Genomic DNA, 24,570 nt, shown 5'->3' with positions numbered 1-24,570 from the left:
GACAGCTCGGCCGCCGATTATGGATGGTTTATTTGCATATAGAATATACGTGGGATACTGCAGATAGTGAAGAAGGGAAAAAAAATTAGCAAAACCTCCTAACTTCCCATTTATAAAGGTCTGGGGGTTGACAAGGTTAGGGTTAGGTTACTGACTCGAGCGCTGGCCACCACCGCCGCCGTCTACCCATATCATGTCACATGACCGGCGATGTAATGAGTCTTCTAAAACGTGTTTATTCCCCAATCATATATGACCTCTACAGGAGCATCACATGAATTCCCTGCCCCGAGATTCCTTTCCCAAGGCACGGTGCTTTCTCCAGACTTGTATCTGCATTCAAAGTCGCTTTCATCTCTGAAATATTCATTACATCTTTTTTTTTTTTTTTTTTTCGGAGGTTACACTGGAAAATACTCAGGCTTCTGAATTTATAACCATGCAGCAAAAACACCCGGAGCAATGAGTTATACAGATTACACCGTCGCCGGATTGATGAGGGTCAAATAAGTGTAACGAGGCTCGGGTAGAAAATGCAACATTGTTAATATTAACTAATCTTCTGTGGATACTTTGTGTGAATGTACTGGATCTGGACGCATTTTCAGCACTATATATATATATATATATATATATATATATATATATATATATACACACACATACATACACACATATTGTGTGTATATATCATGTATATTGTGCATATATGCTATATAAACATACCATAGTAATAAAAGATGTACATATTGTACACTATATATATATATATATATATATATATATATATATATAGTGTACATTACACACACATACTATATTATTCATACAACATGGTAAGAAAATATTGCATATACATACAAACACATATGTAAACAAACATGTCTCTCTCTACTAGATTATATATATATTCCACATATACACACACACACCTATATATATTATATATATACATACATACATACACAAATTACCTGTAGTACAAGGATATTAGAAAATACACAGAAGCACAAGATTGGCCGGGCCACCGGTGCCCATGTTTGCCAAGTAGCAGTTTTATGTGCCGACATAACTTACAGTAGCATTTGCATTTTAGCGACAGGTCATTTTGGCGAACAAGATCTGGAATATATTATGATGCATAACAGTGTACATCATTTTAAGCAGCAAGGTCACTGTGGAGAGAAGTCTCTATCGCTACCTCCAAAAAAAATTACCAATCACATTTCAGGCATATTCCCAGAGTATTCTCAGCAATGCAGATATGGCCGTTCCGGGTGTTTAAGTGGAAGGCACTTTGCTGAAGCCTCGGAAGACGTCTTTTTTACACTAGAAAAGTTGTTCGTTAATTCCAAGAACGGATAAAAGAAGTTAATATTTAGGTGATAAATTGTGGGTGGCGTCGCTGCCTCCTCCAGAGCGGGGGCAAACTGGGATATTGGTATGCAAATTACCTTCACCCACCCACCCTGGGGATCTGTACACGTAGGTGGGTCATACCAGGATCTTGCTGTCTAGCTCAGGATAGAGATGTAGCAGAACTGTGTTTGTCATTGGGGTTGCATCACTTCATCACTATGATAAGTGATAATGCAGCAGGTTTACCTGCAGTTGTATGGAAAGCCATAGACCATACGTAAAGATGCTGTGCCAAGTGACAAACTCTGCTCTGCTACATTTATGAAGAATTATTGGCAATGTAACTGGGAGCACGCGTGTCCTCAGAGACCCTCTGGACTGCAGAGATGCATCTCTGGTCGCTTCTGTCCTTGACAAAGTCATTTATTTCTGCATTGGACAAAAGCACAGTAGAGACCAGACATGTCCGTTCCCTAAACCATACATATACAGTATATGCCGGGACGGATGGAGATGCCAGTATATACACCACTAAGCCGCACTTCACGCAAGCTCGTGCAGCAATGTGTCACGTGTCTCTACCATGACATGTAGCACACGTTAGCCAAGGACTGGTCAATCTACTATCATCCATGACTGGGGGATTACTGCTTGCAAGACCATAGGGACACTTAAGGAACATATCAAAGCTTGCAAAAGTCCCTGCGCTTTCCAAATCCTTGCCCTACTACAAGGGCGACAACCACTAACAGTCCCTATAGCAGCTGTCAGCCAGCTTACCACCGTTCAGGGCATGAGGCCGGTTATGGCCCCTTTGTTTCTTCTCCTGTGGCTCTACCTGTGTAAGTGTTGCGCCGATTCTGGTATTTTCTAGATTTGCAACTCTATGCATGAAACAGGTGGCTCAGGATGAACATTCCTGCAGGGCCCCAGGGAGAGCACACGCTGGAAATTATAAAGATACTAGGAATTCATTAGTTTAATAAAACCTGCAGTCATCAGCAGTAATGTTGCATCATGGCGGCATTACAAATATAGGGATACGTGCAGGTATTGTTCTCTGTTATCAGTCACTGCAGCACAACTACTGTAGTAGTAGCAGCAGCAGATTCCTAATATTTTAGGATTTTTTTTCCACGTGGATTCTGCCTCTGAAAACCGCAGCAGAAATCCACAACGGAGCTGCGAATGTCTGCAGCGGCTGCGCAGATGTAGGGCTACGGATCCGTATGTGGATTTAGCCCTTGCCAAATGGTAAACTCCGCTTCCGAAACTTGGAAACGGTGAAGAATCCTTCAGGCAGTGACGGGTCACTTACTTTCTCTACACATGTGTATTTGAATTCCGCATATGAAAACGTCTATGCCGTATGGACTGGCGCGTGGATCCTGCGGAATCTAATAGAAAACGGATCCGCCGTGGATTCAGTGTGGATTCTGCAGCGATAATCTGATGTGTGAATGTGCCGCAAATGGGTTTTCTAAGTTAGGCTCCTGTCTACAGTGGCTTACGTTCACCTGTGAAACATACGTGGATGAAAACATAGCGTTTCACGGATCCATGGGCTGTACGGATTTAAAACGCAGCCAAATTATGCATATGTTTAGCCTAGCATATGCTAATTTCAGTGGGATTGAAAAGTGTGGAAATGGTAAAAAAAAAAAAAAAAAATTATTTTATTTTATATATATATATATATATATATATAGATATATAGATATATTTATTTAATGTATAGAACCGTATGGCTGCACATTTCTATATGCGTAACATCAAGAAAAGGAAAAAAACATTTTTTAATCGAACTACAAAACTTTAGGAGGGGAAAAAAGTTTTGGGTGAAAACGTATGTTTTTCTTATAAAAACAAAAACTGGTCAAAATGAGGTACCATGCATACAATTTTAAAAACGTAAACATATACGTAGAAATCTTGCATTTTTACACTGTTTAGCGGATAGGTTTCTCCCACACGTGCCGCGTACATGGAGCTGCCAATGTGGAAGGCCCCTTAGCTAAAAATGGGGAGAGCAGAAAACAGTTAAAAATAACAGAAAACTGCTAAAAGCCATACTCGCCGTCCCATTCCCCCGCCTGTCTGACACTGCCGCTCCGATCCTCACCATTGATCTGTGTTTACATTGGCTGCAACGGTAACGTTGTGTCTATCCATGTGACCACTGCAGCCAATCACTGGCCTTAGCAATCTTGAGCTGTATACAACTTGTGATTGGATGCTGCGGTCATGTGTGTATCCAGAACAAAACCAATGTGGACACAGAGCGGTGATGAAATACACGGACGACACAAGAAGGTGAAATACGTCCGTCGTCTGAATGCAGCCTTATTTCCCCCATTTTTAGTTAACGTCGACAACCCCTTTCAATAATATACGGTTATGCTCCATTCTGTTATTCGATGGACTCCCTTCTGTTCAGATGTAGCAGAGCTGTGTAACCGCACGGATAAATATATGAGATATCAAGGAATAGTAGCAAAGCCAAACTCAGCACTGCTACATCTGCACATGTATGTAAACTAGAACTGCAGCTATACCGACGGCTTTAGATTTCCTGCTGGTCTAGTATATATATATATATCTATATCCCTATGTTACTGCATGGGCTCAGGTCCTTGATGGCCTCTCCGGCACAAACCATCCAGTGTGTGCAAGTCTGACTCAGCATTCTGGTCATTAGTAATGTCTGACTCGCTCGCTCAAACGCTTCCCTAAGAGCCTTGAGGATGTGGAGCAATGATTATATGGTCCAATCACCCATGTTCCGATATGTCATCACGCTCCTCGGTGGACGGGTCTTCTAGCACGCAGCAATGACAGGTCGCATGCTATAGAGATGGCGGATTGTGCAGCTAGAATATACTCTTCGCCATCTAGCTGTAGACACCTTGCCAGACACGAAGGAGAATGGTAGAAAGATCATTAGAATGGCCGAAAATGGGTAATTTGCATATATAGCAGGTGTAAACTTTTGCACTTCCCACCACAATCCGGATTCTAGGAGCCGTTGGTCAATTAAGCCGATGCAGAGGTTTCCCGCTTTCTTCTCTTCGGTAGCGCTTCCTCTAAGGGTGGCCAAATAGTTGCCGAAGCGTATGAAGGGCTGTTTATGTGCCGCTACACGAAGCGCACCTCCGTGTAAAGTTATTGGCTAGTCATCGGAAGACAATGATTAGCTGTTTACAGCAGATGATAATCAAGCAGTGGAGCTGCGCCGGAGTGATTGGGGACTAGTAAATGAATTCTCGCTAGTCACCGGGTTGGTGGCCGGATTTACATGGAAGAACTGTCACTTACAATAGTAGTTCCGCTACCCTACGCTCTGTGTTCCCCATCCTGTGACTCTCCATCTCATGCACAACTACAAGTCCCAGGATGTCTCGACGGTCTACATGATGCTGGTTGTAGTTTTGCAAGAGCCGATGAGCTGCAGGGAACGCCAATGACGAAAACGCTTCAGCAGGTTCTTCCAACCGGTCTGCTGGTGAACCGTAACGGCACACAATGAGGACAACCTCTGGGGATAATACAGGAGTCGTATGACAAACCCTGCAGGGTACAGTCCGTCCCTCGGGGTGGCTTCCCCTTAGAGTCAGCAGAAGTCAATAAGCACTGATCCCTGGAGCCTAACGGTCGCAAGCAGGTTTGATGGGACTTGGATGTTGTAGAAAACTCTAAAGTAGAGTGAAGGAGCACATCCAAATCTTACCGGCACCGTGCTGCACTCCGCCGTAGACCTGGGTGCACAATCCGCACCAAGACTCAAGCAAACCTACCATGTCTGAACATGGCCGTTGGGTGTAACTTGCTGAAATCCTATGGATGAAAGGTCAGACTAGCCATACAACTTAGCAGAAGCACACCTCTTGTACAGGGTCCGTCCATACATTTCATCCACATCCCTGTTACTGAGCGCTCCGTAAGGGTCATGCTCACGGCTGTATTGCGCTTCAGGCCTGAATCATAGAATAATAGAGTTGGAAGGGACCTCCAGTGTCATGTGGTCCAACCCCAAAAGTTAAGACCTCGAAAACTTCACCTATAGGAGTCCACAGAGGACCTATATAACCCTACAAGCCTCAGATTTTAAACTAAGGTTTTTTTTTTCTTGGGGTGTGGGGTTGGGGTGGAGATGTGGGGAAAAAATGTATAGCTTGCTTCCACATTGTTTTTCTAGAACACAAACCATGTTACTGTACATAGGGACAGTACTACGTACAGGATTCCTTTACTGTAAGACACAGGCCGGCGGTCTGTACATGTAGTACTAGGAGGTCGCACTCCGGAGCTCTGCTATAGCACTAGTCACTGTAAAGAACTGTGGCACTTGTGGAACACGTCATAGCATATTATAGATTATAATATATATATATACATATATATATACACATACACACACACACACACACACACACACACACATATATATATACACACACACACACACACACACACACACATACATACATATATATATATATATATACACATATACATACACACACACACACACACACACACACACACGAAGTTGAGTAGCTTTTCAATTACTTTGCATTGCTCATGTTGCATTCATCTTGAACTACAGTCTTTATAACAGTAGAGTTTTTCATTTAATGACTGCTGGTTGACACCCCTAATAGTCAAACTGAACCCGTATTATACACAATGCCAGCCCTAGGTTAGATGGCATCCTGTACCAACAGTATGTTGGCACCTCCATCCCCTGTCTCATAAAGAGAAATACATATGGTACCGACAGGTAGCCTGGCTGGATTCTGCGTATGCCGAAATAAGCAAGATAGCAGTGTGCCCACAGCAGAAGAGCTCAGTGAACAAATACTGTACCGCAACTTCGCCAAGCACATAAGTACAGCACCAGAGCCAAGCTCTTAACAAATACAGCACCAGAGCCAAGATCAAAAAATAAATATAACACCAGAACCAAGTTCAGTATATGAGTACAACACAAGAACCAAGTTTATAACCCAAATACAGTAGCAGCACTAAGTGACTGTGTTGTGGGGGCACCGATAGACTGATAGCAGTGAGGAGAAGACAGAGCCAGGAGGGTGAAGATTCATAGAATTCCACAAGATGCTGTCACTGCATTGAGGGAGAAAGTAGTCTATAAATTTCCTCTGCCTGGTGCCCCCCTGCATGCTGGTGGCTGGCGTACACGCAGTTAAGGATGGCCATTGTTATACAACGCTCTTGACTGCACTGCGTTTGGACAGTGTTAGTTCTCGAGGCATTAAACCATTGTAGTGAGCCCAGTGTAAAATGTAGAATTAATAGAATGCAAACACAAGTGTAAACGCAGACAGTGAACAAGCAGGGGGTGCAGATACACTTCAGCTCTGTAGCCTGCAGGATTGCAGCTGTGGATGTAATGGATTACAAGATGTGCCACAACCCCTTCCATACGTGTAGAAGAGGCTTCTAGCGTTGTACTACAGAGCAACCAGACTGTCCACCACCATCATCACACTTCTGGTGGGAGGGTCGCCCCTCTCATAATTGTGACTTAACTGTCACAACTTCAGGTGTGCAGAAACTCCAGATCAGTAAAAGATATGAGAGGTGGCCCATACACAATGTCCTACCTGGTCTGCATGTAAACTGTGCATTGGTGTAGAGATGAAGCAGCAGGTAACGGGGCTGTCCAGGGGTAGTTATGAGTGCCCCTACAGGCTGGCACAGGTATAACATATTCACCTGTTCCCGTAAGAATGCAGAGGCTGAAGGGGACCGAATGAGTGGGGGCACAGAAGTGCGGTCCTGTTCCATCTAGGTAAACTCTTCAATGGTACCAGCATTGAGGCCAGTGACTGCCCGCAGTGGTCACCATCCTGGATGGAACGTGGCCATGCTACCCAGAAGTACGCGGTGGGCCCGAGGGGATTAGTTGTGATTTAATTCTTGAAAACCGATAACTTAGCAAACATAGGTCATTGACCGTGCTCAAATCAGTCTCATTCCCTTCATTCTGTATGGGTACGTCTACATGGACCAATACTTGAGTGGACGCTCAAAAGAGCGATTTAGGTGTGACTGTCATGTAGTGTAAACCTGGAACCGCGAGTCACATTTGAGTCACATGGGTTTTTTTTTAGCTCATCGAAAAACCAAGCGACAATCGGCCGGTGTAAAGAGGCAGTCATTCTTTCCTTGAACGACTGTCTGCAATGAATGAAGGCGGGCGGCTGTAAGAGATCTCCGGCGCGCTCCATCTTCATTCAATGAGTGATTCTTGCTTTTGTGTCAAAGGAGTGTAATCATTGGGGCGGCGGTCGGACTCCTAACTACCCAACACTTGCCCCATGAAAAAGGACCCCAACAGTAACACCTCTGTACTTCATAGTTGTGCCCATTATTACAGCGCTCTACGGACCGCGCAAATATTTAGTGAAGTTGTAATAAATAAACCAAATCATGTAATATAGAAACAGCGTATATATTTTATACTGATCAAGGTTCGACCTAATGCTGATAAAGTTGCTGTAACACAATAAAAGCCACTGAAAAGTTATTGAAAGGGCAAGAAAAAAGTTCTGTGCCGCAGTTTAAAGTGCTGTCGAGTTAAACACGGCTTCACAAATAAATGGAACTTAGCTGTAATACCAGGTGCAGCCACTAGTAAAAGTGGTGAGCTACTTCCTGTATGCAATAAAGGTGTGGCGCTCACTAGAAAGCCACAAGCACGTCAAAACAGCAGATAAGAGAGCGAGAGTGCTTAGAGCCAAGCAGCCCTGAAAACCACGGGTGACCCCTTCAGGACCACGTACAGACTTGGCGGATTTAGTGTATATCATTGGCGTCGGCTCTGCAGAGGAATTCTGCAAAGACGTACAGCACAAAGTGAGTGGGAATTGCATGGAGAGTGAAATATCTGCAGTATGCGCTGTGTGTCACAGCTCTCTTCGGGATTTTTGCTGCAGATTTCACCCTTTGCATATTAAATCTGTAATATCCACATTTGCGATGCGTCTGCACATATCCTTACAGGTTCACCCGCCTGGTAATCCTCCCGGCTGTTAATGTAGTATACCAATATCACTCGGCGCTCTCTCACCAACGTTAGTTCATACTAGCAATGACCACTCAAGCAGCTTTATGTGATCCAACCCATGGCCTGTGCCCCCTGCTATAGCCAGAGCAGGCCAGTCTGTGCCCATAAGGATGCCCAGGGAAGAGCAGGAGAGGCAGCACACATGTACAAGGCTCCTTGAACTGATTACTGTCCCTTCAGTACAATCGTGTATACTGTCACTTATGCTTTAATGTTCATATATGAGCCCTCTCATTACATTGCTGCTGATTATATACCGTAGTAAGGACCCTTTAACCCCTTCCTGCAGAAGCCCTCCTTTTTTTATTTTTCATTTTCATTTTCCATCCCCCTTTATTAAAAAAAAACAAAAAAAACAACAAAGTTTTTATTCTCTGGGTCAGTACGATTACAGCAAATACCAAATTTACATTTTTTTGCGTTAAACTGCTTTCCGCCGCCATCTTTTGACCCCCATAACTTGATCTTCCTGGCGATGAGGCTTCCTGAGGCTGAGTTCTTGCAGGGCGAGCTTTTGGTTTTAGTAATACTATTTTTGATTGTTTTATTTTAACTTTTACCTAGAAATAGAGTGGCCAAAAAAAAGCGCAATTCAGTGGTTTTTTTTTCTGAAGGCATTCACTGTGTGGGCTAAAAAATCATTTTAATAGATCAGACTTTTACGGATGCAAGAATATCAAAACGTTTTGCTTTGTTTTTATGCCAAAAATGCGAAAGTGTTATTTTTTTTAAAATTTATTAACCTTTATTTTTTGCAATAATTAAAATTGTTTGAGTCCCCAAACTTTAGAGTGTTTGATTGCTTATATGATACTAGATGATTACCCGACGCTGCCCGTGGATTTTTCATTTCTTATACTGCTTAGGTAAAACGAAAGCTGTGCTGTGATTGGCTGCTATGGGCAACACATTTCCTTTTGGACAGCTTTCATAAGAGTGGGTGCTGAGCTCATTTCTAAGTGGTACATAATGGCTCAGTGCTGGTGGGAAGCGGTGATGTAGTTGGAGCAGAGGAGGAGGTCGTCTGTGTAAGATATTATTATCTGAGGAGCAGGTCTGTGTAATATATTAGTATTTGAGAAGGAGGAGGTCGACTGTGTAATAGATTAGTGTATGATGAGGAGGAGGTCGTATGTGTAATAAAGCCATCTGCTCAAGTGCAATTATGGCATTTCCACCCCTCCCCCCAGGGGTAGTGGAGTTGTCTTATCGCCTCCAAATTTGTCCCCATGGGATAGGTTATATATGTACCAAGTTTAGTTGAAATTGCTCCAGGCGTTCATGAGTTGTGGTGACACATACATCCTATTTCATATATATATAAATAACATACTGCAAGACTTCAGTATTGCAGTATATTGTATTTCTGCAGGCATTCTATTAAGCCCCGCCTCAGGTATTGCTTAAAGGGGTTTTCCCATTTCCATGTATTTCAAGTGTCAAAATAACCAACTCGAGCAGAGGCGGTTGGCACTTGCAAACTAGCTACTCTGTCTTCCCTCTTCGTCTAGAGAGTAGGCGCATAGGAGGGCATGGGTCTTCACAAGGTGGTCGGGTGCCATGACAAATAGCCACCCATGATCTCATAGCAGGCGAGACGTTCGGCTGACAGAAGAAGCCCTAACCCTCTGTCGGACCATTTAAATGCTACTGTCAGAAGTGACAGCGGCATCTTCAGCGCCAACTGCCGAGACTGGACTAACCTCCGATCCTACCAGTTGCAGCCTAGTGCCACGTACCGGGTATAGTGTGGGCTCGGCTCCATCGCATCACACGTGATCCCGATTTTCTCATAATTTCATAGCGTGAGAGAATTAATCAGGCAGGTGTGCAGTGAACCATCTCTGACCCTTTTTTTTTACGTAGCTCTCCATAGCAGGCAGAGTTTTCTCGCGTAGCATAGCATGCACGTCGCTAGTGGCTGCTAGAAAATTGCAGGCTTCAAAGGGAAACATGGGCTACAAAGAAGTGCAAATCGCAGCAGTAAGGCCTCGTTCACACGGGCGACCCGGCATCGCCGCCATGAAATCACAGTTTCTCACAGTGATACCACGACTTTGTAGAGCTACAAAGTCACAAGACTTTGTAGCACCACATGCAAGGATTTTGGGGGGCGCCTCCTGGAAGCGCCAACTGTGATTGGCTGATGCTTAGCCAAACAGCCAACGCTTGATGAGCGGCTGTAATTGGTTCATCGAGCGCTGGCTGTGATTGGCTAAGTGTCAGCCAATCACAGCCAGCGCTTCCAGGAGGCAGTACAAAATCGCGGTATTGCCACGAAAAGATGCAGTGATTTCGCAGACCAGTAATGCAACATCGCTGTGATTTTCTCACGGCGATGCCGCGTCGCCCATGTGTATGAGGCTGCATCCAGTACCCGCAGCGGAGTTCGTCCCGGTGCCTAGCTGGTGACCCCCGAGTACCTGTCCAGCAGCTTTTTCTCTGTACTGTGGATGTGCCGGCCTGCACTCCGGCATGCATGCGCAATACAGAGGACGCCGCGAGCAAAAAAAAAAAACAATTTGCACTCTATTTCCGCTCGTGGGCAGAAAATCGGGTTTTTACATTGCATGCTATTGACTGGATTTGGTTGTGGAGTCTGGAGGCCGAATCCCACTCCGGACTCCGCAATGCAAATCCATCCGTGGACAGGAGCCCTTACTTGTGTAAAAAGTAGATGCTTAATATGGAGCGCAAATACGCCCAAGTGAATGATGCCTTAAAGTGACTGTACTTTAGAAAGCTCTTTTTCATGCACCCTATCAGGAGTTATTAGAGAGGGTCCTCTGTTAAGGATTCTCATCACTTGGCCGGAGTGGAGAGACGTTACCAACAGAGTCTTTCACTGTGGAGGACCCGACCATGACCGGCCTTAGCTACGTGCGACCAGTGCAGTTACACAGTGCGCTGGCCACCAACTTGCAGGGGGAGGCACCAGGCACAAGTAGGCTTGGGGTGATGGTCCAGCTGGCCAGGTGAGGTTTTTCCTCCATGCGCCAGTGGAGCTACATGAATCATCCTCCTCCTAGTTCAGTCTCTAGCCAGCCCATCAGTGCTTCCTCAACACAACCACTTAGCTCTCCTACTGTGTTATGCATTTGGTTCTAGTGCTGTATCTATGTACGGAGTTTGGTTCCTGCACTGTATTTATGTTATGAGCTCGGTTCTGGTACAGTATTTATTTACGGAGCTGCTTATGTGTGGATATGCTGCCATCTTGCTGCTTTTTGCATAAGCAGAACTCAAGTCAACTGTGCCATATATATAGTTTTTCTCTTATGGCCTGAGGTGCCCAAACATTTTCTGCACAGGATGCCATCAAACCTAAGGCCAGCATTACACATACAACATACTGGTTTGAATCAACAGTGTAATGCTTTATTTGCCCTGTGGGGGCACTGCAGGAACACTGAACACTCTATGCCAAAGGCAATGGGTAATATTTTGAAGTCAGCTTGTATATATATTTAAGAATAGAGGAAACAACATCAAGTAACTCGAAATGTGTAGAAAACCAGTAACGCAAAGTACTTACAAATTTGGACACCATTTTATGCGGATTTAGATAGCGGAATTAAAAGGTCATTTTCCTAAAGGGTAAAATTAATAATCACAAGAGAGTATTCAGCCGCTTGTTAGTTCCATCTTTTCCTGGGTAACGATCGATGTGGCTGCTATTAGAGCTCCCCTACGTGTAATAACCCAGCTTCTGTATAGCAAACCTCCCTAGCTTTGCAGACATAAATCCCCTACCCCAGTGGTCTCCTTCCACTTTTTGCAGACCGCCGTCTGTCAGTGCATGCTGGGAGTCCGTTTTTCAGGTGGTGAAATGTGATGACTCCTAATAAGCGAGCGTGGAGAAGTATTGATGATAAGGTTGATTTATAATAGCATTGATGTGCCGTCGAATGGAGAAAAAAAAAAAGCTGAAAGACTTAGTAGAGCCGCGTCCGTCCTGCAGAAAAGTGATAAAAAGCGGGCGCTGCTTATCAGTAGCCTTCTCACATGATTTAACGATTATCTTGCTTTTAGTGTCACCTGTAAACTGTATACAGCCTTCCATTAATCTTGCTGTTTGATAAGAGATTTTCCTCTCTCCTGTCATTCAGCGCAGCTTACGCCTCTTGAAGCCCTCCAAATACCAAGCCAAACAGTTCTGCGAGCTGATAAAACCTTGTGCCAAGCAATGTGAGGCCCACTTTCCATTCACAGCTCAGTACTCCATCATGGCAGAGATATTATTTCAGATTCTGCACTTTAGAGACACGGAGATCGTTAAAAGAAAAACAAGGAACGACGCTGAGCAGAGAATGGCATAACGAGCAGAAAAATTACCCAGCGGGTGAAGTCGTTTAATGTGACAGGGCAAGGCACTTTGACAATTTATGGCTTCGGTAGGGTTTCTTCAAAGCCGATGTGATAAGTCACATCCAGTGCTTTTACCAAGGAGCCGGTGATTCATGGAGTCTTTAGAAAGTGTCATCGATATTATGCAGAGGGGGCCTGACGATTTGGGCATTGAGGGGGCAACTACTAACCCAGAGCTGCAGCCTCTTCATTTTTAGATTTCCGGGTGGTCCAACCTCTGGGACCCCTATGATGCTAAGTGATGGTAGATCATTTTATGAAGATTGGAATAACCCTTTTAAAGGGGTTGTCTGGTTACAACAATTATTTACCGACGGGTGCATAGGGCTTAAAAAAAAACGAAAAAAATGAGCGGTACTTGCCCATTCTCAGCCCCGGCGTCCAGTGCTGCAGCCTCATGGACAAACTGGATTTTGTTTTGGAATAGACACCATGTGTTCACTGCAGCCAATCAGAGGCCGCAGCATGACTGTTACATTCTGGGCACCAGGAGAATGAGTGTTGATGCTGCAGTCTCTGATTGGCTGCGGTCGTCGACATGGTGTCCATTCCAAAACAAAGTTGGGGAGGTCCATGGGGCTGAGGATGGGTAACTACCGGTTGTTTTGTTAATTTACACCCCGTGCACCTGTCAACTAGGTCTCTCGCTGCAAAGTCTTACCCCTCTGTGTAATTCCACACAAAATTGTAAAGCTGTGCGGGAAACAAATGCTAGATTATTAGACTTTTTGAATTATCAGATACTGGTTTAGAGGTATTTGGAAGTATAAAGACTATTGAAGAGTTTCCAACCTCCCTTTACAATCACAAGTAAGTATAAATTCTTGAAGGGTCATTAAAGTTGATTTCCATGGAGGGGAAGCAGTGTTGGAACCTCTTCTTCTAGCTTAGTTCTGATACTAAGCCAAGTGGCATGGACCCCCTCTGTGCCTATGGCCTCATATCAGGGGCTGGCTCTTCAGATCATTTTAATAACCATGCCGGACCATCTCTCTGCATCAGTCATGACAGAAAGGAGGACTGGCTTAGCTATTAAAAAAAGGCCGAACAACCAGCCCAATGAGATGACATCAAGGCCACAGAGAAGGTCCATGCCCCGTGACTTGATGCCGGAATCGGGCTAGAAGTTGAGGCTCTGCTGATTCGGTTAAAGGGAACCTGTCACAACCCCACAGCACCATAAATTAAGGTATGGTGCCGTTAGGGGATGTGACAGGGATTTGGGTTACATATGTTTTTATTCTCACCAGCAATCCAATGGTGTCGTCCTCTGAAATCAGTGCATGGCATGAAAATCTGACTCTTTTTAGAGTCCCGTGCACGCACTTTCCTATAGACTTGTACGAGTTCTCTTTAAGAAACAAGGCAAAATGGAAGAGATTACAGAGAGGGACTGCAAAGGAACAACAGGCTTGTAAGAAATCACAGAGACTGATAAATAAAAATCTTGTTACTTGTATAGCACCAACTTATTCTGCAGCGCTTTCAGGTAATTCATTTTTTACCCCCCACCCCCACCAAGCTGGGTGCTCATTTTACCGACCTCGGAAGGATGGAAGGCCGAGTCAACCATGAGTCGGGTACTTGAACCAGGCGAGAATTGAACTTGCAACCTTCAGGTCATGAGCAAGAGTTCAGGACTGCACCACATGAGGATGAGGCTTAGTGGTTATTCCTGTTGCCTTGCAGTGCTGGGTCCTAGGTTCAAATCCAACTAAGGATATTTACATATTTTGTATAGTTTGTATGGTTTTCCTCCCACACTCCAAAGACATGCTAATAGGTGAATGTAAAAATCTGTGAGCCCCAATGTAGACAGAACCCCTAATATCCAGCAATGTAAAATGCTGTGTGCTATGTTCGTGCTGATTATTATAAACTATTTACCCTACTTGGACATTTACTTTAAAGATAGGCGATATTTGGTTTTATTTTGCAAAGATGATGAAAGCTGAAAGTTTCGAAAACTGTATGTCAAGGTACTTTTAAGTACACCGTACGACCATGGCTCCTGTGCTTTTATATAGGAGCAATAGTCATTAAGTGAATGGAGGTGGAGCGTGCCGGAGATCTCTTTAGGCTCCCGCCTCCATTCATTGTGAGCAAAACGACGTTCAGTGAGCTTATACGAAGCGACTAATGAGTGGTTCCTCACTCAGGACTCTGTTGGGGCCCGCTTTTACATGGGACAACCAACTAGCTGATAAACCGCTTCTTCTTGCGAATTTTCAGCCAATAGTCAGCCCGTGTAAAAGTGCCCTTAGACCATAAACCTTGTGCCAGATGCTCTATGGGATAAGACAGCCAAGAAACAAACAGCCCGGATGGAAAATAGGAAACCTGTCTTTGGGCAACGCGTTTCAGAGTCGCAATGACTCTTTCCTTAGGCCAACTGGAAGGAAGGAAGGAGTCATTCCGACTCTGAAAAGAGTTGCCTGACTAAAGATTCCCCATTTGCCATCTTGGCTGTCTGGTGCTCCTTCTTATGACTCACTTATAACCGATTCTGGTAAAGCTGGAGAGCTGCCAGAACCAAGCCAACAGGTTTGGCATCCAATAATACAGCGCAGGTATCAGAAATCTACTTAGGTATGTAGTAACGTTGGGAGTTGGGACACAGCAATGTATAACATGGCAGACCTGCCTGCAGGAGTCTGTGAAAGCTGGGTAACGGCATATCTCACAATGGTCCCATTGTTTTAGCCCCCAGTCACCTGCAATGGCTCCCGTTACTTTTAGAGCTGGATACCAGTCCATTGTAAATTGAGCTGTCTCCTCCACTCGGCGCCAACGGCTGATTGACACTTGGCAGTAGAATCAAATGCCACGACTGTTCACTTGACAACGGACTATGTTGGGCCCAAAAAGTACCAAAGTCATTGTGGGTGCAAGGGTGGGCTAAACCAAAAATGCAAACCGCAAAAGAATCAGCAGGAACTTGACCGTATAGGTATGCAGCCCATTCCGTTTGTCGGAGGACATGACATACCCTCTTTAATCTGTATCAGTGCCCACCCCACATCAAAGATGAAGGTCCGGAGCAAGTGCTCCATTTGCCAGTCGTATAATTAGGCTTTGTACGATTCCTGTCACTTTAAGCAAACATCAAACATTTTCTAATTAGCTTGTCTTGTTTCTCAAGTGCTGTCTAGTATTATTAGAAGGTCCTTCAAGCTCCATAATTTCTGTCTGTGCTGAAGAAGTGGCTGAGCAGCTCTATAAGTAGTTATTCAGGACTTGGGATTTGCTTATACAAAAGGAACATAATACCATTAAGTGCAGATTTGAATGTGTAATATATATTTCTGCTTAGTCAATACTAAACTGTCTCTCGGGATGCGCTCGTCATCGAGGAGGTGCACGGACCACAAGGTCATCTCGGAGTTGCGTGCTGAGAAGAAATAGAATTTCGCATTGAGTTTTTTTTCTAAAAACATAGACCTGTGTTTAAAGTGGAACGGTCCCCATCCTGTTCTGCCATATGTAATGGCGGTATATTACAGGGACGGATCCGCTGCACTGTTAGCCAAATGGCGCAATATTTTTTGCGCCATGTATGAATTCGTTGTATTCTTTGGTAGGCTAAATTAGCAGAAAGGCACATTATTGTTTGTGCCATTTGCATTACATGTAGAGCAGAAATTCATTAGACATCGATTGGAAAAACAACTCCTTGAAATGACTCTGACAAAAAATGCATTACATTATTTTTGTGCTCCAGGCTACGCAGCAATGTACTGCTTCTTTTCATCAATCTCATCTTCTTCACTATCATGGGACACCTGAGCAAGAATCGCAATAGTATCTATTAAAACATGTTAACACTTAGTGGGGCTCCTTTGGCCTTAATCACATTGGACGCTCCGTGGCATACTTCCTATTAACATTTGATACACTTCAGATGTCATTTCCCTCCATTCATCCTGCAAATGGCTGGTGAATTCTCTCAAGGAAAATGCATCCACCCATCTACAGTAGTGCAAGGAGTATTGTCGTTGGATATTTGAGCAATGGAAGAACATTCTATGGAGTGACGAATCATGCTACTCCATCTTTAAATCAGATGGACGAACCTGGTGTGGAGGAGGCCTGGGGAACGCCTTTTGCTTGAGTGCGTTGTGCCAATAGGTAACCCTTTCCAATCCAAATTGTATCCTGGTTTTCCCAGGGGGCTTACTCTTTTTCTGCCATTATACAATGACGCTATATGCTGACTAAAGCCAGTACTGCATGAGGTGACACATTGGATAGGCTCTGACAGCAGAGAGGCTGGCAATACACAGTAAGAGAACCCCGACGGACATCTTCCAACATTAGAGCTGTACTGCCTTAAATCATAATGTCTTCAGAGGTCAGACAGTGGATTGGAAAGAGTTAAAGGCGTTGTTTTGTTACCGGATAACCCTGCTTAAATAGGGTTGAAGGAGTTAAAATAATAAACTGAATCATACTTACCCTTTCCACAATGCTGCCGCCCTGTTGGTTGCTATGATTGTTTACACCACAGGTGTACCTTGACATTCTAGACAATAATGTGCTGGTGACAATGTGGCAATACTCTGGGAATGATCGGCCATACTTCCAACAAGACAACACGCCTTGTCACAAATCCAACCGTTTTACATTGGTTTGAGGATATGGATGTTCCATGATTGGACTGACTGCATAGAGTCCCGAGCTGAACCCTACGAAACATCTTTGGGACAAACTGGAATGTCGGGCCAGAAAATATAAACAGCATCTATTTTTTTTTTTTTTATAAGAGAACTCAACAGATGTTTGCAGGATGAATGGAGGGAAATACCAGCTGAAGTATATCAGATGTTAGTGGGAAGTATGTCACACAGAGTATCCAATATGATCAGGGCCAAAGAAGGCCCCACTAAGTGCTACAATATGTAAATAAAAATACTTTTAAGGTTTAATGTATCATTATGATGGGGAGCAAAAGTGATCAAAGTTTTTCAATACATGATCTACTATTTGCGGAGACAGAATTAGCGGATTTTACCAGGGAAGAAGAGAAAGGTTCATGTGACATGCAGAAGATTTTTCTGCGATTTTTGGCTTGCTCCACTTTCAGATCCCCCAGTGTTCTCACTATATAGCGTTAGCTATACCTTATTAGCTCAACAGCACAGTCTTCTTCATATGCGGCAGTGCTGCTGCTCCTTCTGCCTTGCTTTGTGCTAGAGTCTATAGTAGGAGTCAAAGCGTGAGAAGTCTACGCCAGCTATCACTACTAATAAGGGAGATGGAACAATACCTCCACAGTGCCACCTATTGGAAGGCAGCATTCCGTCAAATCACTGTTAGACTCTTGATACAAGCCATATTACCCATCGGAGCATGAATGGCCTTTTAAGTGTCCTCACTCACCGTCTAGGTGCTCCTCTGAGGAGAAAAGATAGCGTTCCTGACCCCCGTCCCAGGCTTCTCACTAGCCAAGCCAGAAACCTACTGCACTCTGATGAGGGGCAAACACCCCAAAACAGCTGTCTGAGTATGGATTCTGGCTTGGCATGGCTTTTAATTCCCAGTCATTGTTACAAGGTTTGTATAAACAGTTTAACAGTGACTTGAAAGAATGCTGCCTTCCAATAGGTGGCACTGTAGAGGTGTTGCTCCATCTCCCTTATTTGCATATTACCCAGAGGAGCATGAATGGCGGAGGAGGCCTGGGGAACGCCTTTTGCTCAAGTGCGTTGTGCCAATAGGTAACCCTTTCCAATCCAAATTGTATCCTGGGGCTTACTCTTTTTCTGCCATCATACAACGGCGCTATATGCTGGCTAAAGCCAGTACTGAATTATGTGACACATTGAATAGGCTCCAACAGTAGAGACTGGCAATACACAGTAAGAGAACCCCAACGGACGTCTTCCAACATTGGAGCCGTACAGCCTTAAATGATAATGTCTTCAGACGTCAGACCGTGGATTGGAAAGGGTTGAAAGGAGACATATTACCTAGAGGAGCATGAATGGCCTTTTAAGTCTCTCCATAAGGAGAAAAGATAGTGTTTCTGACCCTATATGGTTTGTCAATAAAATATACCCCCATATACTTCCTGAAAATGGACACTAGGTATCTTGTGAAAATACTACCCAGCACTTTATGTTCATGGAGTGCTTCATGCAATTTTGCATCAACACGTAAGGTTTTGCAAGAAATGCACACAAAAAAAAAGTGTAGCTACATTTCTGACTCCGGTGGAGCCTTGTGTTCATATATGCATCCTTATGAACAAGTCAACATACACATCTCATCACACAATCACCCAAACTAAAAAGAGAGCAAAAAGCTCTGATGCAGAAGTCTGTTGACTGGAATAGGTGGAGAGGGTGTATAAGGGTGATAATATGAAAAAAAAAGTTGTTGTATTGCCCTCTGGGGGGCGCTGGAGTCTCTACAGCTGGATAGATGACAGTAGTAGCCTGTGCTCTTTTCTAACACAGAACAAGGGAGCAAAAATTTCCATCATGGTCCTTGAATTGCCAATACCACCAATATCTAAGTTCTATCCCTTATTTAACGTCACGACGTACTACTTACATCCTGGGCAGTGAAAAAGTGAAAATGGCTGCTCCTGATTAGGGGGAAGTCTTTTTTCCAGTAACAGTGCTATTGTACTTTGTCATACAACAGCCAGATGACAAACAGTTAGAACGCAAGTTTTTAATGCATTTTACAGATTTTCGATTTGGGCGCAGCACAGCAGATGCCAAGGTGGGAGTCCAATTCTGCTCAGGCGCATCCTGGCATATGCAGTTCTCAATCCCGCTGCAGTTGTTTTACGTCATCCAGTGTGACCACCGGCGCCCCCATAGAACACCTGTAAGCCGCACATTAAATATTTGAAGAGTTCTCCTTTCTTCTTGTGTCATTCTGGCTGCTGTATGTAAAGAAATCCTCCTGTAGTTCACATCCTGCTTTGTGCAAGTGGTCAGCAGGGGCACAGTGGAAGCTCCAACCAGATGACCAAGTTATAAGAGGGGATCTAGACATCCGGCTAGTGGGCACTGATGCAGATTTGTGATAGGAAAGTGAACAAAATGAGCAAAATGTTGATGTGTCCAGTTGTAGAATAACTAAAACGGAAGAAAGTGATGGCATGGAATACCTTAGAGGTACATGCAATAGGAAAGATGTAAAGATGTTGGGATGGCGGTGATGGAAGGCTTGGAGTCGTTCACAATTGTGTGTAATCGGGGACAGCACAGAGCTCTAGAAGAGACTATCAGAGCTGAAAGGGACAAGCACTGGGCTAAGCTCTTCTTCCCCCTCGTTTTGGCAATCCCAGGGGGTCTTAATGCTCAGACGCCCACCGATCGAAATTACTGACACATCAGAAGTTTTTTTTGAAAGGGCAGCTACTCTTTAAAGAGGGCTGTTACTATTGATTGGCAGCAGTCCGCCGCTCAGGATTCGCGGGAGCACTAGCAGCATGAACGGCGCTGGATGTGATTGTTGTCATCTTGTAGATATTGTAACGTAGTAGGTTAGGCTGAATGAAGACAATGTCCATCTAGTTTAGCCTTTTTCTCTCTCCTTGTTGATCCAGAGGAAGACAAAAACCCCAAGGGGCAGAAGCCAATTAGCCCTTTTGGGGGGGAAATTCCTTCTAGACTCCATAATGGCAATCAGAATAATCCCTGGATCAACCTCTCATAGTTCCTACCTGTCTGTAGACCCGGATCAACAACCTGCTGGTCACCTAATGTCTATATCCTGTAATATCATAGCGCTCTAGAAAGACATCTAGTCCTCTCTTAAACTCCTCTATGGATTTTGCAATCACCACATCCGCAGGCAGAGAGTTCCACAGTCTCACTGCTCTTACAGTAAAGAACCCCCTCTTGTGTTGGTGGTGGTGAATATATTTTAACAAAAAAACATGGTTATAGCCAGCTTTTGAACATTTCAGGGTCCTTCCTCAGGCATAGTGGAACCGCTGCCAGCGACCCGGTTTGGTACTACAGGCACAACTAATGGGAGATGTACCTACAGAACTAAACCAGGCCTCTGCAATACAGACAGTGCTATCTGCATTGACAGTAGGCCCAGGGACCAGCTGATTGGTGGGGATCCTGAGCGGTGGATCAATGCTAAGGATAGTAGGCACACAAAGATTAAAGATCTGTATGCAGCTCCCCTACAACTTCTTGGTATTTATAGAAGGGTCAGACTAGCCTGTAGACCATTTTGTGGTTATCAAATGAGTATCATCATATACATTTACCGCATACCCATAGAATATGCCCTAAAGATGCAAGTGCGGGTCCCACCTTTGGTAGCCTCAGAATGGGGTCCTGTAACACCTGCTCGCTGATTCACGGGCACTCTTTCCGTAGACCGCATTCATTACAGCAGCCATAAAGCACATACAATGCAGAAAGTTTCTCTGTGCCTTTAAGACGGCCACCCACACTGAGAATACCTAAAAGCAACCCACCGTTGTCCTAAATACTTACATTGACCTAATCGGCTACATTTACCGCAGACAATACATCGCTTTTAAGGATTTCATTCCTGAATTTGTGCAAGAAAAGTTGAAAGTTGGTCAGAGAAAACGGAAACTGATGAATCTAGGTCAAAGTCTTGAAGGAAGAGTGTGAGAATACTGTATCTAGGTTTCATTCGAAAGGGATGTTCTATGCATTGGCTTCAGTGACCTAACATATTCTGACAAGGGCTTACAAAAACAGTGTGAAGCGTGCTAGAATGTAAACCCGCACACTCATGTTTTATTATTCATTGCGGCGCTTTACATTTAAAGGAACAGTACATCCAATTTAAATGGTTCTTGAATTAAAAAAAAAAGGCCTGTTCCAGTATCGGGGTGGTGGTGGGTGTTTTGCTGCATTTATGACTCGGAAGTCTAGGTTAAAAAAAAAAAAAAAAAAAAAAAAAAGGACCCCAACTCCTATGTAGACTGTAATGGTAGTATTTTTACATGTGCACCAGAATATACACCAACGTAGGACATTCGAAAATAGCATGAAAAATATACGTGTGAATGAACACATAGAAAGCAATTGGTCCTATTCACGGCATGAATTCGCCTGTGTGAACCCTTATAGATGAGGGTAATAACTGAAGGGCTATGCTCTCTTAAAGGGATTGTCTGGTTGTAAACTAAACTATCAAGGGACTTTTCTTAGGATAAGCCATAAATCGTAGATCACCTCCCTTGACCCTCACTGATTAGCTGTGCTCTGGGTCGATTTGCTCATTGAAGTGAATGAGAACTTGGCTTGTAATACCAAGCCTGACCACTACAGTGTGAACAGAGCTGCATGAGCACAAAGGTCTTGTGAAACTGCGAGGATCCTAGGTGATGATCCCCAGCTCATCAACTATTGATCCTGAGCATAGGTGATCAATAGTTCAGTCCTGGACAACCGCCTTTAACTCAAAGTTCCCTAGTAGGGTATTTGAATTGGGCTTTTCTAAACCAGACAACTCTTAAGAGCCTTTTACACTGCCGGTGATCAAGAAAGAACTTTTGGTTCTCCTGATCATTCCCCCATGTGAGGGTGCTGACTCGTTTGTCAGGTGATCACATCTTTTATGAGGCATCCAGAATCAATGTTGGCAGCACATCTCCCTGTGTAAATAGGGGAGGTGTGCCAACAGTGATAAAGGAGGGCAAACTATCATTGACATCTGCATAAAATGTTCGCTGGTCTGCTGCACTCCTCCCTGTGCAAAGGGGAAGATGTACAGTATAGCCTACTAATGACAGCTCTATGGGGTCGAACGGACTGTATAGACGGTTTTAATCGCCCCCATAAAGCTGATCTGGCGCGTTTGAACGACCGTAAAACGAATGGCGATTGACATGCTTTGCCGATCGGCGCTCAATATAGCAGGGCGATGTATGGGCTTGTAGGGTATATTTACACAGGAAATGTGGCGCCTGGTCAAAAACTACGTGGCAAAATCTGGAAGAATTTTACCGCAATTTTGCTATGGATGTAGGTCGCTGGGTGAGAGGCCTTGGTGTGGGTCAGGAAGGGTATGGTTTCCCCTCGTTAGAGCACATAGAAGCTGTATGCAGACTTACAAGGCCATGCATGCTCCTCTGGGAAATATGCAAATAGGAAGATGAACAGTACCTCTACAGTGCCACCTAGTGGAAGGCAGCATTCCTGCAAGTCAATGTCAGATTTCCCAGAGGAGCATGCATAGTCTTGTAAGTCTCGTATCACCTTCTAAGTGCTCCCCACAAGGAGAAACCATACCGGTCCTGACCCACATCATAGGCCTCTCACCCAGCAACCTACTGTACACGGATAAGGGGCAAAAACCCCAAAACAGTCTGTCTGTACATAGTCATCTCCTCCTTTTGGAGAAGACTCTGGCTTATATTCTCAGTCATTGCTCCAAGGCCTGACATTGACTTGCAGGGATGTTACCTTCCAATAGGTGGCGCTGTAGAGGCATTGCTCCATCTTCCTATTTGCATAAGAGATATTTTAGTAGCATTGCCAGCACTATTTGCCCATTTTTTGATAGGAGGTATTAAGGTAGCAGATTTTGACGATTCTGTGACAAATCCATATCCCATTAATTTCTATCCATACACTGTTATTTTAGGAAAGTATTTACTAAAACAGACATTTCAGGAGAGGCGACTAGTCCCCTTTAAACAGAGCAACGTGGGTGTATGGTAACAGCTTCACCTTAAATGAAGACCTATGCCTAAAATATAAAAGAAAGGAGATAAATGAGGGAGGTGGGATGAAGGAGGGAGGGGGATGTAGGGCGGGGGTGTGAAGGGGGGGGACGCAAAATCTCGAGACAGATTATATACTATGCTAACCATTTTTGCATAATCTATTTAATACATTCATTCATTAAAAACGTGGCAGAGCCGAAAAAAAAAAAATCACCTATGGCTTTGTCAATTAACCCTTGACTTACAAGTGCTGCTGTAAATTTACATTGACTGTTAAGATCCAATTGTCCATTATTCATCTGACACTGTGGGTGCGGCTATATCAGAATAGTTATAGTCTTAGGCCGCGAGCAACAAAATCGCGCGATTTTGCGGCAATGCGACAGCGCTACAAAACACGTTTGTGAAATCCATGCTTTTCAATGCTTTCCTTCCCGTTCGCGATGTTTTCACTGGCGCTATGTTGCGAGAAAAAAAAAATGGCGGTATGCTCTATCTTTCTGCGATGTGCTATATTTTTTAATCTCCCATATATTCCTATGGAGCCCTCTTGTTATCACATCGCATAGCACGATGTGTTTATAACATCTGAATGTCCCATAAGCCAAACGCTGCGCTGCGATATTGACAGTAATCCGTTTTCCGTCGTTATTTTAGTTTTTACTGTTAACAAAAGCATACCTTAACCCTTTCCAGTCCAATTTGTATCCTGGTTTTCCTAGGGGCTTACTCTTTTTCTGCCGTTATGCAATGGCGCTATATGCTGGCTGAAGCCAGTACTGCATGAAGTGACACATTGGATAGGCTCCGACAGCAGAGAGGCTGGCAATATACAGTAAGAGAACCCCGACGGACATCTTCCAACATCGGAGCTGTACAGCCTTAAATCATAATGTCTTCAGAGGTCAGACAGTGGATTGGAAAGGGTTAATAATCTTAAATCTTTAAAGTTTTACCCCGCCGCATGTAAATGAAGCAGAGTGGTCTGCTGGACACGCCGGACCGTCTCTGATAGCAGTCTGTTCAGCCCCCAAATTCTGCCCCTCTCACCTCCACTGCGCTGAGACTT

At 44.2% G+C, this 24,570-nt stretch overlaps 2 protein-coding genes across 3 annotated transcripts in view; one reads left to right on the top strand and one right to left on the bottom strand.

The window, feature by feature from the left end:
- DOCK1 (dedicator of cytokinesis 1) overlaps positions 1-24,570 on the bottom strand; it is a 364,042-nt gene that overhangs the window by 171,581 nt on the left and 167,891 nt on the right. The window lies entirely within an intron of this gene.
- INSYN2A (inhibitory synaptic factor 2A) overlaps positions 1-24,570 on the top strand; it is a 65,170-nt gene that overhangs the window by 954 nt on the left and 39,646 nt on the right. The window lies entirely within an intron of this gene.

Source organism: Eleutherodactylus coqui, chromosome 4 (assembly GCF_035609145.1).
Source record: "Eleutherodactylus coqui strain aEleCoq1 chromosome 4, aEleCoq1.hap1, whole genome shotgun sequence".
NCBI classification, from domain to species: domain Eukaryota; kingdom Metazoa; phylum Chordata; class Amphibia; order Anura; family Eleutherodactylidae; genus Eleutherodactylus; species Eleutherodactylus coqui.
This window is presented reverse-complemented; position numbering and strand designations above follow the sequence as displayed.